Genomic DNA, 14488 nt, shown 5'->3' with positions numbered 1-14488 from the left:
TTAAATTAAAAGAAAGAAAGAAGATGCAAAAAAAAGTTTGTTGAAATAAAAAAACACACTCCGTTCAAATGGTAATAGAGTCACTATTGAAAAATCTCTTCTATGCAATAACCTTGTGAACAGCATGATATTTAGTTCTACAATTTGGTAAAAAGAAGTAAATTTAATCTTTTTTATCATGAGTGGTATGTTGTGGAAAACAAACCTCAAAAGCCTCAAAAAGGGCACTTGCATGAGGAAAGAAAATCAGTAAGTGGAAATAATAAACGTGAAGTAGTTTGAGTCCAATAAGTTGGGATCAGAGCGTTCAGATGCTGAACATCTGATGCTCTGAGCAAATCTTGGCTGTCTCAACACAGCCCAAAACTGAGCATGTGTAATTTCAAGAGTTTGAACCCTGTGGCACGTGGAGTATGTGAGAATAAGCAGTGTCCACTGGAGATGTGTGTTGAACAAGGTTTTAACATTTTCTAAAGAGAGTGAGGTTTTGATTAGGGCAAGGAGGAGATGTGAACGCGATGAAAAGATTGAGCATATGGATGAAAGCTATTTAAAATGGAAGTAGGCTTGGGAGAGCAGATGACTGTTGAGAGAGGTCCTCCATGGAGGGAGAATCAGGGCACATAGGTTATTTGGAGATGGTCTTCTTGTGATGCTTAGGATGAGGCCCCAATAAGAACAAAAAAAATAAATTACTTGTATCTTTAGCGTCATACATATTGGCCTTTAAAACTTGGCCGAGGGGTGCCAGGGTGGCTCAGTCAGTTAAGCTTCTGACTCTTGATTTCGGCTCAGGTCATGATCTCATGGTTTGTGAGTTTGAGCCCCGCGACGGGCTCTGCACTGACAGCGCTGAGCATGCTTGGGGTCCTCTGTCTCCCTCTCTCTGCCCCTCCCCCACTCATTCTCTCTCTCTCTCTCTCTCTCTCTCTCTCTCTCTCTCTCTCTCTCTCTTTGTCTCTCTCAAAATAAATACATAAGCATTAAAAAAATTAGCTGAATCTTCTAATTGATGAATTCGGCTCAAAATGGGAGATAAGAGTAAATAAAGGACATTTTGGATTGTGCTCAGCCTGAAAGAGATAAGGAGCATTATCGATTAGGTCTGAAAATATGAAAGATAAAGTGCAAAAACGTATTATTTATTAGTACATTGCTCGCAGGTTGGCTGCATAAATTTTATACCGCTAATGGATGCAGAGAAGCTTAAGGATGCTGGAAAAATATAACTTTGGTTATTGTTTAAAATTGATGACACCTTTATGGGCTAGAGGAAAATCTCTGTTGGGAAGCGTTCTCCCTAAATTGTTGAGGAGAATTTGAGACATCTATCTCTTGCTGGAGTCACCGAAGCCTTTTATAATTGGGAATGGGGGTGGGGGAGAGGTCTATTTTAGAAATTAAATTGGAGATAAGCAAGAAAAAGGAGCAAGGGAGATTTAAGCTTGATTAACATATTTTAGTTTTTTTCTTAGATAAGGGCCAAATGGATGTTTTTAGTTCCTTTTAACTATATTATTTGGATAAGACACTAAGTGTATGATATATGGTTTTTCTAAAATAGATATTTGTTCATACCAGAAAGTACAATTATTTTTGTAATATAAATACAAAACCTCTAAAATGAACTAACAAATAATCTTGAGAATTTTTAAAGAACACTCATTATCTGTCTACTATGTTTTGAAAACTGTTAATATAATAGCTTTTGCAGTAATACAATTGTATTTCAGGATTTGCCAATTCATTTATTCTTGGGAAAATCTATGCTAAGTACAAAGTTCAATAAAAAACAGGTTAGCTTTAGGATGTTGTTTTTACCCTATAAGGAGTAGCAGATAATATAAGGTGTGTGGGGTTTCAGGGAATCTATAGGGAAAGGCTGGACCTGAGACGAAGTGAAAAGCGTGTGTCCTGGCTAAAGACGACACCATTTACTCATTGCCTATGGATTGTTATCATCTGTAAATATGGACACATCTGATTTTTCAAGGAAGATAAAATCAAGATTTTTAAATGTGACAGATGCTTATTTTTTTTCATTGGTTTTCCCATTTTCTTTTTCCTTTATGTAAGAAATAAGCATTTCTAAGAGGCAAAATGTCATATCAACTTTCTTCTTATTAAAGAAGATTATACAGATCTTCCTTGACTTACGATGGGCTTATGTACCAATAAACTCATCGTATATTGAAAATATTGTAATTCATCAACTATACTTAAATTAAAAAAAAAGAAAATATCATAAGCTGAAAATGCATTTAATAAATCTAACTTCCCCAACCTCATAACTAGCTTCGCCTACCTTAAACGTGCTCAGGACATATACCTTAGACTGCAGATGGGGAGCATCAGTTATTGCAAAGCCTGTTTTATAATAAAATGTTGAATATCTCATGCAATTCATTAAATGGTATACTGAAAGTGAAAAAGAGAATGGTTGCATGGGTGCAGAACAGTCGTAAGCATATTGGTTGTTTGCCTCATGATTGTGTGCCTGAACTGGGGATGCTGTGGGGAGCTGGGATGCCGTGGCTGCCAGCGTCACGAGAGAGGTTCACAACACCTATTGCTAGCTGGGGGAAAGATTCAAATTAAAAATTCCAAGTATGAATTCTACTGAATGCATATTGCTTTCACACCATTGTAAAGTTGAAAAATCTTAATGAACCATCGTTAAGTTGAGGTTTGTCTATACATTGTTTTTCAGTCCATGTAATGTCTGCTCTTCTCAATTAAAGTTACATTTTTCTGAAATCATAAACAGTATATGTTTGTAAAATATAATTAAATATTGTGAAATAAGCTTTCATGTTCCTGGGTAGCAAAGTACAGTGTATAAATACTGGACAGGGTAACATGCTCATGATGGCAATATTTGGAATTAACTTTAAAACTTGTCAGTAATGATGGGGCGCCTGGGTGGTGCAGTCGGTTAAGCGTCCGACTTCAGCCAGGTCACGATCTCACGGTCCGTGAGTTCGAGCCCCGCGTCAGGCTCTGGGCTGATGGCTCAGAGCCTGGAGCCTGTTTCTGATCCTGTGTCTCCCTCTCTCTCTGTCCCTCCCCCGTTCATGCTCTGTCTCTCTCCGTCCCAAAAATAAATAAACGTTGAAAAAAAAAAATTTAAAACTTGTCAGTAATGATATACTAGAATTTCATTCATTAAATTTTTTAAAGTTGTACTTCAGTTCTACATTGTTACATTGTTGATTTAGAAAGTATGCCAGAGGGATATTTCCAACTTTAATAATAGGGGTGAAAACATAGTCACCCCTTCTTTCAAAAATCACCTTTGCAAGAAGGAGAACAAAAAAGAGCCACAAATGACATTTTTGTTCTAATTTGTCAAAAATCTGTAATCTCAAAATTTATGAAAATGGAAATCAGACAAGGAAACAGCAAATGATTCAGCAAAGTAAAAGACGGTCAAGAGAGAGAATCAAACCAGCGGCTGATTTACCTCAGAGCCATAGAAAATAAATTATGAACATAATGGGCTTTGAATGTAAAGTTAGAGTGAAGGTCTGGAAACAGGTGAATTGTTTCAAAGTTTCTATTAGAAGCAGTTAGACCTCCTGGATCACACCTTTACCTGGTGCCCTGAGATTGCTACCTTTCCTTCCTTAGGAAAGACCACATATTTTTTCTACGGAAGCTTCATTCAGAATGGTACAAACTCAGTTTCTTCAGATCCAGAGAAAGGTAGACATGAAGGTTCAAGTGAAAATAAGGACCTACCTGAACACTAAAACATACCAATGTCAAGTTTGCTGGTAGCTAAGCAATACCCCAGACAGGTAGCTAAATGATCCTTCTGTGAAGAAACTTAACGCTCCAGAGGAAAAACCTCCAGATTCTGAAGTTTGGAAAGTTCCAAAATAAACTTTGCCCAGTAACCCATTACTCTATAGCCCACTGACATTTCTATGCACTTAGAATCTTTGTGCTCAGCTTTGATATCTATTTCTTGCATATAATTAACAAGAAAGGGTCACTAGACATTTGAGGAAAAGCTCCACATTCAAGTAGGTCCATCCCTGCCCTTTTCACCCCCTCTGAGCAGAATAGAATGTAGTGGTTCTGCTTCCAATGGAGGTTCTATAAGTTCATAGTGGATCAAAATTCTACTGATATAACAACTGTAAACTTTAGACAAAATATTTTGAAAACCACTCAAAGGCATTAGAAAGTGGACAAAAGCAAGAAAATGCTGCAGAAGAGCTCATATTTGGAAGAAAGAATGCCATTATTTTACAGTGTCTTTAGTCTGATATCAGGCTGAGGCTGCAGCACAGGGATTACTTATGACTTTGTTTTGGAAGTTTTTCTGTTTAAGGATTTTCCCTTTTAAGGAAGGGTAGGGTGGAAAGTCATGAAGTGGAGCCAAGAAGTCCCCTTGCACAAGAATTTGAAAGGCAGAAAGACACATAAATAAGGAAACTGATTTGGTTGCCCAGATGTGTAAGTGATAGAGAAATATAACCAAGTTAATTCTATGTGAAATAATTGAATTAAGAATTTGTATGATACTGGCTGCCATACGCTCCTCTAAATGGTTACCACATATTAACCCATTCAACCATCTTAATAATCCTGGGAGGTTGGTAGTATTACATACACATTTCACAGATGAGCCTATGAAAGCACAGAGAGGTTAGTAACTTCCCCCCAGGTCTCACAGCTAACAGGTGACAGAGACCTCTTTGGCTCCATTATGAATAAATGCTATAGCCAAGCAATACTGCCCCCCATTTCTTATATAATATATTGTACATTATGGAGCCATGATAATGTTTTGGTACAAATATTGTAAGTAGATTCTTCCTCACTCAAGGCTTAGAGTAAAAAGGGCTCCTTCACTTGCTGTCTTCCAGACCACTTAGCTCAGTTAAAAGCTACCTGACATTCAATTGCCAGACTGTTTTGTATGTTATATCTTATTGCGAATGCGCTGTGCATTCCTTTCATATACTCTAATCCCCTTACTCCCAACTCAGGCCAGTGACTGCGACTGTGGAGCTACCAGGGACTGGGCCCCTGTCCACGAGCATGTGACCTCTGCTCCCTGCCTCAAGTCACCTGCAGGTGCTTGGCTAATGTGTTAGCCTCGCAGAACCCTCTCCTATCTTAGAGTTCCTCAGCCTTTCATGAGCTTCCCTTTTCCCCCACTTGCCTTGAGAATTTCCTGTATTTCCTTGCTAGTCCCGCTCTGAGAATTTCTGTCCTCACTGCCCTTTATCACAGGGACTCCAAGGTGCCTGAGACCTGGTCCATTGGTGGCTGTGTCGTTCTCAGCAATAACCCTAGTCCTCGACACTGCTACTTTCAACTGCTTTACTTTATATTCACATTTTGGGGACAGCCACTGATGATGAGAAAATTGACTTAGTTTTGGAAAGGGTTGATGTTAAGAACCTTTTTGATAATGCATTTGTATGCATGTCTTCAACTCACACAAAATCAACATGTTTTCTTTGCAGGTACAAAACGAATAAAATAAGAAAAAAGATAGGTTGTTTCCTTCTAATAAACACAATATAAACAATCATGTAGTAAATCTCTACATAATTACATGCACATGGAGAGAATGAAACTTCAAACCAATTCTTCATTTATATACTTCAAGAAAATTAACCTAAAATTTCAAATTCCTATAGTCTAATGAGGAGGTTTGCCACCTTAAAAATTTTCCCATGCTTATTTTTTCTAAAACTAAAATAATGTTGGATAAAAATGTGGAATCAAGGCCTTCTGCATATACATTTTATTTATATAAACCTTTTTTCCCTTTAATCAATTCTTGTGATTTGCAATGATAGGCAAGTCAGGTATAATTTTCTCTTGGTTATTGCATTCATACACTCATGCAAAAATAATAAAATGTTTTATTTTTCTTTCTTCACTTTACCAAAATTGGTGGCTTACATCATACTGAGAGGCCCACATGAGTATTTGTTTTTAAATTAGGACCATATTCTCAATTCGCTACACAATAAAGGGATTATACATTTAAAAGAACTGTATGCAATCAAGAAGAAATTTTAATTAATCACAAATAGAACTGGCCCAATGGAAATAATTTGACCCGACAGTTTGAGGTTTGATCAGCATAACACAGAGATTAAGAAGACTTTTGACCTGAACAGAGTCGGAATTGGTTCAGTCTGGAACTTTAGAAAGGGAAAGCTAATGGGTTCAAATCACACAATATTATTGTTCCCCATAATGCTACCGACCCATTAGCAAACAGTGAGAAACTTGCTTAGTTTCTGTAGAAACCATCCAGAAGCATGTATAGCTCCAGTCCACAATGAAGCAACAGAGATTATGCCATAACAAACTATAATCTTTCTCCCATGTTCTTCATGTGTAAAACACTGAGCCAGTTCCTTTGAAGCAATAATTGACTGTCTGTATCAATTAGTGGCCTGATCGCTTTCTAGCTTACATTTATGTTTCCACAGTAACCAATTGGCATTTGGAGGAGGATGAGAGTACTTACTGGGAAGTATTTAAACAGGTACAACTAAAAGAATAACTGAAACTTAGGAACAAGGCTCAGCAACTCATATTTTGCAATAGGAACTTAGTGTGGAAAAGCTGAAGATTTAACTAAAATGGAATCCTTTATTAAAATAGCAACATGATATAATAAATATATAACATGCAGTAAAAGGCAGAGGATACGGTGGGGAAACGTGGCTTTGATGCCAGAGAAACCTAAGTTTGCTTTTCTTGTGCAGTTTCTTAGCCGATAAGAAACTATTGGTGCAATCTCTCTGAGTCTCAGTTTACCCATATGGTAACTGGGTCTTTGTGGGTCTATTGGGGGGAATTAAATACACTAATACATGTGAAATGATATAGACAATTCCTGGCCCATGCTATGTCCTCAGTAAATACCGGACATTGTCATCATCACCATGATGATGGGCTGGAAAGGGGGGAAGGAAAGTGCAAAATGATAACTAATGCTTACCATTGAAAATAAACAAAAACCACAATCACCTTGAAAAAAATGATAGACTTGTTCTATGTTACTCCAAAGGGCGAAACTAATTCCATCAAATACACTGAAGTTATGATGAGAGAAGCTTTAATTCCATATAAACAAGAACTTTACTAACAATTTGAATGGAATGGAACCTGAAATCCACCTGATTGTGGATAATCACCTATCAGATTGTTGGAGATAGAATGATGCTTATACTGAAATAACAGGGGCCTAGAGTTTCTATGAGCTAAAATATTTTTAATGTTTATTTATTTATTTTGAGAAAGAGTGTGCACATGAGCAAATGCACATGAGGGAGCGGGGGAGGGGCAGAGAGATGGGAGAGAGAGAATCTGCACTGTCAGTGCAGAGCCCCACACAGCACTGTACCCCTGAACCGTGAGATCATGACCTGAGCTGAAATCATGAGTCGGACGCTTAACCGACTGAGCTACCCAGATGCTCCTAAAATATTTTATAATTACGATATTTCTTATTAACGTAAAAGGACAATTTCCTGAAATGGTTAGGTGATAAATACCAATAGTTATAAAGGTATCATCCATATAATAATGACAGAAAACTGCACACATATAAGTTTATAAGAAATGAACTTCAGAAATGAACTTAATATAGGATTAACAGTAATAAGATTATTGAAGTTAATACTAGGATTATAATAAACAGATTGAAAATATTTTTGGATACATACTATTATAATTTGACGTTGTGAAATTATATAAATAAGTATCAGTATATTAACAACTAAAAGCCATCCAGCTATAAAAAAAGATGAACAAATAATAATTCAACCTAGAGTTTACATATAATTTCCATATATCAAAATAGAAGGCTGGAATTTTACTGAAAGTGAACTGGTCAATAATTACGATTTTCCACAATTTTATGTCATTAAAGTTTTGGCAAGTATAGTTCTTTCAAAAATCTGTGAATGACTCCAGATTTTTCATAGTGAATAGAAGAAACACACATAATCATTACATTCACTCTATGACCAGTCAAAACTTTGGTAATAAACCTCTTTAGTAAACAAGAATGTACACAATTAGAAATATGATGTTTCTTGTCCTGTTTTTTTTTTTTTTTAATTTTTTTTTTCAACGTTTTTTATTTATTTTTGGGACAAAGAGAGACATAGCATGAACGGGGGAGGGGCGGAGAGAGAGGGAGACACAGAATGGGAAACAGGCTCCAGGCTCCGAGCCATCAGCCCAGAGCCTGACACGGGGCTCGAACTCACGGACCGCGAGATCGTGACCTGGCTGAAGTCGGATGCTTAACCGACTGCGCCACCCAGGCGCCCCATCTTGTCCTGTTTTTAAAAAGAAACCATGGGATATCAGTGTGTTTTATTTCTTACATATGTACACAGTCTGGAATTAAGCATGCATTTTCATGTAATTCACACACAAGGAGTAATATGCTATGAATCAGCAGATGATTTACTGGAGATATTGATAGTTGAATATTGATTGAAGGAGGAAGCATAGGACTAAGGTAAGAAACATGGGGTCCAGTCATTATTTTGGCACTAATCAGGTGTGACTTTGGGAAAATCAACTAAACTCTCTGGTTTCAGTTTCTTCACTGAAAAACCACTAGTTCTCTCAGATTAAACATTTTTCTAAATTTTAAAAGTATAAATCTTATAATAGAATCCATTATTCTTTCTGAGACCCGGTGAAAATTAATGTCCAACTTTAAAAATATTCTGTTGTTTTTCCCTTCTAAATCCATGAGTGCTTACTTGATATTAAGGGATCTGATTTTGAGAAAGATATTTATTTTGGAGATTGAAAGCTTAAGGTTTCCAGATATTTTAGCTAGAAAGTGGTGGAGGTGGAACTACTCTCATTTCCCAAGCTTATACCATCAAGAAAAGGAGATCTGTTGAGCAAGTTGGCACTGTCTTGCTCTGCTAAAAAGCAGCATGGTTTTTAGCTCTGTGACTTCCCTGAGGTCCCTTGTCAAATACAGAGCCTTTTGGCTTTCTTAAATTTAAGGTCAACTTTACCCATTTAGCTAACTTCAGAACTCATCAAAGTTTCCAAAATGCAAAAGATCACATGAGAGAGGACATATTTTTCTAACATAATTTAAGTTTGCGGCACACTGATTTCCTCAGGACACATTTTTGTCTATGGGTAATAGTGTCATTAGGAAGAAGCATTCTTAAATAAAGAGAAAAAATAGCAATATACATTACTAATATAGGAAAACTTTATAGTAATGAATTATATACCCCCCCCCCCCAAATTGTGACACACTATTTTCTCAGTTTTTGCTGATTTCCTGTGGCATATTACCTTGAACTCTACTTCTGTATAGATTCCTTTTAAAGGATTTACACAATGCAAGATTAATATAAATATGTTTGGAATACTGTCACATGCCCAAGCCTAAACCAACCTCAGGTATAAAAAAGGAAATAATGAAATTCATTTGAAATAGCCATGGTTCACTCCATGGGACTGGGGTATTCTCATTGTTCTCATTGTCATTATTATCCATCTCCAATTCCACAAATAAGATATACCTTCAATAGAAAAAAAAACACCCTATCATTTAGAGCTGTGCTTCTCAAATGTTAAGTGAATATGAATTACATGAAGATCTTTTCGACTTGCAGATTGTGATTCAGTATATCCAGAGAGTAGCCTGAATTTCTGTTTTTCAAACAGCCCCTCAGGTCATGTCCATGCAGCTGGTCCAGAGACCACGTTTTGTATAGGAAAGCATGTGATGTCAATCTAACTCCACTTCCTTGCTAATAAACACCAAGTGCTCAAAGAAAGTAATCACAGACAGTTCTGGAATTACAAAAGAAAGTATGATTCTTTGAAGTTTAAGATGAAATCTTTGGATAACACAGGATGTTGTGAGCCAATTATGCCATTGCTATTTATATGTCTTTCATTGCATAGGATTTTCTTGCAGGAGCCCTATGCATATTATTTTTCTGTAATCAATGTAATTAGAACCAAGGACAATTTAATCCGATTTCTATAGTTCCTAATTTCTAGATTGTGGTTTATTTTCCTCATGTAGAATAAAACATAAAGAATGTAAAGCTTCAAATTTCTGTTTAACAAAGGAAGGATGTGGTTAATCTGGACAGAAATTAATATATATTGCTATTATTTTCTGAATTTTATGAGGAGTATTGAGCAATGATTAAATAAAAGGTTGGTTGACATTATTTGATAAGAATCTAATTCAAGCATTTGAACTACTCAGTAACATTAGCAACAGAATATCCTATGGAGTTTTATAAACCAAGTTCAGGCCAGATGTTTTAGTAGGCTATATTCAGTTTCTCTGGCTATGAACTACAATACACAGCAACTCATTGAAAAGGAAATAACTTAGGCAATCAATATAGTTTAGTAAAATTGATTTTTTAAAAGGACTGCATAAATGTTACATTGAATTTACTTGCATTTCATTTAAAAATTTTTTTTAAGTTTATGTATGTATGTATTTATTTACTGAGAGAGAGAGAGGGAGAGAAAGAGAGAGAGGGGGAGCATGAACATGGGAGGGGCAGAGGAGAGAGAGAGTCCCAAGCAGGCTCCGCACTGTCAGTGTGGAGCCCAATGTGGGGCTCGAACTCAAAAACCATGAGATCACGACCTGAGCCGAAATCAAGAGTCAGACACTTAACTGACTGAGCCACCTGGGCCCCCCTACTTGCATTTTCATACTGTGAAAACATACTCATACATAACATCTCAAAATATGTCGGAAATGAAAGAAAAGACAGGAACAATGGCTCAGTACCTAGTACGTAGAAACCATGAACTATTTGTATGGGAGAGCTAAAGACCATTTTTGAGAAACTACAGCAGGTGCTTTAGATACCCTATGTCCCATCCGTATGTATACCTCTGATTTGAACTATAACAATGGGAAAAAAACTCCCTGTTCATTGACAGCTTTTCACCTCAAATGTTTATCACATATCTTTCTAATCTTTTGCCTCAGGTTCTTCTCAGTAGTTGTCTCGAGGAGTCTGCTTTGACTTATGTGCAAATGCAGCCCGAAAATCAAGAGAAAATTCTCAGAAGTGTTCTACAGACATACTTTGAAGATATTTCAGGTTTGGTTCCAGATCACCACAGTAAAGCAAATATGGAAATAAAGCAAGTCCAATGAGGTTTTTGGTTTCCCAGTGCATATAAAAATTATGTTTAGGGGTGTTTGGGTGGCTCAGTTGGTTAAGTGTCTCACTCTTGATTTCCGCTGGGGTCATGATCCCAGCATAATGAGACTGAGCCCCTCATCCAACTCCATGCTAAGCATGAAGCCTGCTTGAGATTCTCTCTCTCTCCCTCTGCCTGTCTCCCCCACTCATGCTCTCTCTCTCTCTCTCTTTCTCAAAATCATGTTTACACTATACTGTAGTCTATTAAGTGTGAAATAGCATTATGTCTAAAAAAGCAATGTATATACCCTAATTAAAAATACTTTATTGCTAAAAAATGCTAACCACCATCTGAGCTTTCATTAAGTCATAGTCTTTTTGCTGGTTGAGATTCTTTCTGGATGTTTATGGCTACTGACTGATCAGAGTGATGGCTGCTGAGGGTTGGGGTGGCTGTGAGAATTTCTTAAAATAAGACAATGAGGTTCGCTGTATTGATTGGTCTTTCCTTTCACAAATAATTTCTCTGTAGCATGCAATGATGTTTGACAGCATTTCACTCACAATAGAACTTCTTTCAAATTGGAGTCAATCCTCTCAAACTCTGCTGCTGCTTTATCAAATGATTTTATGCAATATTTTAAATCATTTCTTGTCATTTCAACATTCTTCACAGCATCTTCACCAGGAGTAGATTCCATATCAAGAAACCACTTTGCTCATCTATAATAAGCAACTCTTCACCTGTTAAATTTTATCATGAAATTGCAGCAATTCAGTCACAATTTAGGCTCCACTTCTAAATCTAGTTCTCTTGCTGTTTTAATCACCTCTGCAGTCACTTCTTCCACACAAGTCTTGAACCCTTCAAAGTCATCCCTGAGGGTGGAATCAACTTCTCCCAAACCCTAGTTCATATTGATATTTTGACCTCTTTTAATGAATCACAAATGTTCTTAATGCCATCTCGAATGGTGAATCCTTCTGTAGAAGCTATAGCCTTACCAAATGTATTTCGTCTTGACCCATGGACTGCAGAATGGATGTTGTTTTAGCAGGCAAGGAAACACTTCTCTCATTATTTATCTCCCTCAGAGTTCTTGGGTGACCAGGTCCAGGTGTATCGTCAGCAAGCAGTAATATTTTGAAAGAAATCTTTTTTTTTTTGGGGGGGGGACCTATTATTTTCAGAATGGTCAATGAGCATTGGCTTCAATTTTAAGTCACCAGTTGTACTAGCCCCTAACAAGAGAGTCAGCCTGTCTTTGGAAGCTTTGAATCTGGGCATTACTTCTCTTCTCTAGCTATAAAAGTCCAAAATGCCATCTTCTTCCAATAAAATCTGTTTCATCTACACTGAAAATGTTTCTTTAGTGTAGCCACCCTCATTAATTCCTCATTATTCATTTGTTCCTTGGAGTAGCTCTTCTGATTTCCTTCAAGAACTTTTCATTTGCATTTGTAACTTGGCTAAATGTTTGGCACAAGAGGCCTACCCTTTGGCCTATCTCAGCTTTTCAACATGCCTTCATCACCAAGTCAACCATTTCTAGCTTTTGATTTAAAGTGAGAGACATGTGACTCTTCCTCTCACATGGACATTTAGAGGCCATAACTTAGGGTCATTAATTGGCCTGATTTCAGTATTGTTGTGTCTTAAGGAATAGAGAAAACTGAAAAAAGGAAGAGAGATGGGGGAACAGATGGTTGGCAGAACAGTCAGAACACATAAAACATTTATTAAAGTTACTGTGTGATATGGGTTTGTGGTGCCCCAAAACAATTACTGTAGTAATATCAAAGATCACTGGTCACAGATGACCACAACAAATAGAATAATAATGAGAAATTTGAAATATCGCAAGAATTACCAAAATGTGACACAGAGACATGAAGTGAGCAAATGGTATTGGAAAAATGGCACTGATAGGCTTGTTGGACTATGTGCAGATATGTGAGAGGCAGTATGTTCTATTGAAAAACTCCAGAACTTTCAAACGATACTCACTGAACAACTCCTCATTTATTAAAACACCCACCCCGCCGGCCTTGGTAACTGTAATTGTGTCCTCTGTTTCTATGAATTTGACTATTATAGATACCTTACATAAGTGAAATTATATAGTATTTGTTTCCACTGTAACTGGCTTATGAATGAGCCTGGAGGACATTATGCTAAAGAAAATGTTCTCTTGATGAAGTTTTATTCTTGCAAAATTTCAGACAGAATATTCTTCATTGGAACTCACATCATTTTTTTCCCCTTATACTCCTTGTGGGCATAGATAGTTTTCTTTAACCTCTCTAAATGATTAGAAGATGATATAGTCTATTTTACTAAGCATAATTCACATAATTCAAAGTAGTGGAATTATTTATGGGATGATAATAAAGAACTTTTATATGTATTGTCCATGCATAGTAGTCATTAAATTATGCAAGACAGCCACTAGGTAAGTCATAGTTGGCTGAGAAAACATGTTCCTTAACTCTTTACTTTGTAAGCCTTAATCTTACACCTTGCCATGTCTCTAGTTTAAAATAAAGTTAATATCTAAATCATAGGGATGATTTGATAATATAAGAAAACTGCCTTGAAATAGTGGTTGTTAAAAAAATCTATGATGAGCCTTTTAACTTCCATTTTTGCTTAATAATTAACTTAATACAATTTTATTTATTTTTTATTCTACAATATTTATCAGTTGTCTTTTTTTTGAGAGAGAGAGAGAGAGAGCAAGTGGGAGAGAAGAGCAGAGGGAAAAAGAGAGAGAATCTCAAGCAGGCTCCATGCTCAGCACAGAGCCCCATGTGGGGCTTGATCCCATGATCCTGGGATTGATCATGACCTAAGCCTGAATCAAGAGTCTGACACTCAGCTCACTGAGCCATCCAGGCACCCCTCAATTGTTTTCTACTATGCTAAGTACAATATGACATAAAGATAGATAAAATTCATAATATATTTAATGAAACATACTCTTGTATTGTCAAAATAATTTCTAGTTCATATATTTTTGGCTTATCCAACAGACAACACGACAGTATTAAAATTTGTAAATAGGTAAATTGAAAGCGTAGTTGAATATAATTTTGGTAACGGATTGATATTTTGCACCAAGACTTGATTGACACGAGCTAATAATTAAACACCTACTGCAAGATACTACATTAGGCACTGTGGAGGATATTAAAAAAAATGTCTAAGGCATTCCTCAACATTGAAATCAGTAAAAATCAAGGATGAAGGGAAAGATACCAGGTTTGCAAAAACATGAGGCAATGGTAATCACATATGAATTTAGTGTAGTTTTTGCTTTTACCAA

The 14488-nt window shown here is 36.5% G+C and overlaps 1 long non-coding RNA gene across 2 annotated transcripts in view; it reads left to right on the top strand.

Moving 5' to 3' along the window:
- The window catches only part of LOC131483800 (uncharacterized), a 334156-nt gene that overhangs the window by 253086 nt on the left and 66582 nt on the right, over positions 1-14488 (top strand). The window contains exon 5 of one of the 2 annotated variants that reach the window (XR_009247929.1): positions 11003-11459. The exons of the other annotated variant lie outside the window; for it this stretch is intronic. This is a non-coding gene — a long non-coding RNA (uncharacterized LOC131483800). Of the gene's footprint in view, positions 1-11002; positions 11460-14488 lie in introns of those variants that run through there. 2 annotated transcript variants of the gene reach the window in all.

The sequence above is a fragment of the Neofelis nebulosa genome, chromosome 1 (assembly GCF_028018385.1).
Source record: "Neofelis nebulosa isolate mNeoNeb1 chromosome 1, mNeoNeb1.pri, whole genome shotgun sequence".
NCBI classification, from domain to species: domain Eukaryota; kingdom Metazoa; phylum Chordata; class Mammalia; order Carnivora; family Felidae; genus Neofelis; species Neofelis nebulosa.
The sequence above is the reverse complement of the archived record's forward strand: the minus strand, read 5'-3'. Positions and strand labels throughout refer to the sequence as shown.